Below are 2,011 nucleotides of genomic sequence, written 5' to 3' on the forward strand. Positions count from 1 at the left end.
CGTAAAAATGAAGTTGAATTGTTGTAACAGGTTTTTAAATTCATTTACGGAGCGCACATCATTTTTTACATTAAATGCGGCATTGATATCACCACCAATCACTACACTATATTTCTTCCACTGAGGACTAAGAAAGAAATTTAGTAAAGTCTCAATTTTTTCTTAGAATATTAGTGGCCTTCCGTCTGGTGATCTATAAAGAGGTACAATAGCAATTTTTAAATGATCCAGATATACATCTGTGGCTTCAAAATGTATCTAATTGCCCAGAAATGCTAGATCTAGTTCATTACTACTATTTATTAATCCTTTCTTAACGTAAATTGATACACCCCCATGAACATGCTGCTCTCTGCTAAAGTGTTTGCAAAGTGGAAATCATATAGTACATACAAAGATATTTCATTTCCTCTACGCCAGTGCCCACTTAAACATAATGCATCAAATAAGTTCTCATTTGCAAATTCGTTTAAAATTACGTGTTTTCCACTTATACTTTCAATATTGAGATAACCTATCTTGAAAGACAAAGTTGGTGAGTAATTTTTTTATGGGGGCAATCGTCATTACTGCTATATATCTCTAGTGTTACCGACATTTATGATATTATTCTTATCTTTGATCTGGTCGTCCAGTGTGAATCTGGGCAAACCTATTAGTCTCGGCCCTTCTTTGCTACCTCTAAAAAAGAGTTTTCCCTAAATCTAAGTGGTATTGACTCAGAACTATTGATTTTTGCTATGCCTAACTCATTGGCTACTTTTATGATTTCATTACTCACATACTTCTTTACGAGATGATTCAGATCTAGACCATGAGCAGTGTGGAATCTTATACCTCAGTTAGTTATGTTTAAAAAACATTTTTAAAGTGTTTAGGAATTTTCTTCATTTCTTCATTTACTCTACTCACTTCAACATTCACACAATACCAGGATGGAAGATCATGCCGAAATGGTCTTGAAATGATGAGGATTTTCGTATTTTGTAGTTCCTGCAGTTTCTTCTTTAATGACAACAAGAAGTCTTTTCCTTCATTTCTCGCTACGTCATTTGATCCAGCCAGAAAAACTGCTATTTCCATGGCTTCTGCTGGTGAATAAACTGCTACAACATCTTTAAATTTTGCTGTAGGTTTTATTGTGGCTGAGATATGGTGGCCTGAATTCTTTTCAGCTATATTCCTTAATTTCCTTCCTTGATTGTCAGCAAATAAATGTATTTTCACAGGCTTAGGTCTGTAATTGCGGCTTCATTTCTTGTGGTTTTCGGTTTCATTACTTCTATTTACCGTTGGCGTAATATTTTTAGTGCACCCATTATTCACTTCGCTTCTATTAACAGTTGATGTAATATTGTTGCTACACCTATTACTCACTTCACTTTCATTAACCTTACTTGTGTTAAGCACCATGACTTGTGAGTCTACTTTAATGTTTTTTCCTGTAGCATTAACATGCTCGAGGACACTAAATCTGTTTTCCAAGGGCGGAAAATTTACACAGTCTCTACCGCGTTTTGTAACAGGAACAGCATGCCATTGTCTTTGCAGACGGTCTACTGGCCTACATTGATTACATGGTTCTGTGTACAGGACGCTATCCTCTTCTTGGGAAATTTGTTTAATAAGTTCCTGATTAATTGCTGCGTATTCCTTCTTCAGTTGTTCGTTTTCTTTAGCCAGGGCTACGTTCTCTTCAATTACCACTGATAAGATAGCTTGTAAAGTATTATAGTCAGTGTTTACCTCAGTTTATCTTTCTCCATCAGCGCCATATTGTCCTTACTCTTTTGGAAATGGGTATTCAAATATTAATTTAAGTAATATACTCTAACAGTGACGATTACAGCGGCACTGCAACATATTTGAATGTGAGTCGTCACACAAAAATGGATGGTCCACTGGGCATGGGCTATCAGTTGCTGCCTGAGTGATTTCAATTTCTGTTGTTCTGCAACACCGACGTTCAGTTAGTGCTTTCTTTATATGGACCTCACTGGTATCCAGAGTT

The sequence above is a fragment of the Schistocerca americana genome, chromosome 3, assembly GCF_021461395.2.
Source record: "Schistocerca americana isolate TAMUIC-IGC-003095 chromosome 3, iqSchAmer2.1, whole genome shotgun sequence".
NCBI classification, from domain to species: Eukaryota; Metazoa; Arthropoda; class Insecta; order Orthoptera; family Acrididae; genus Schistocerca; species Schistocerca americana.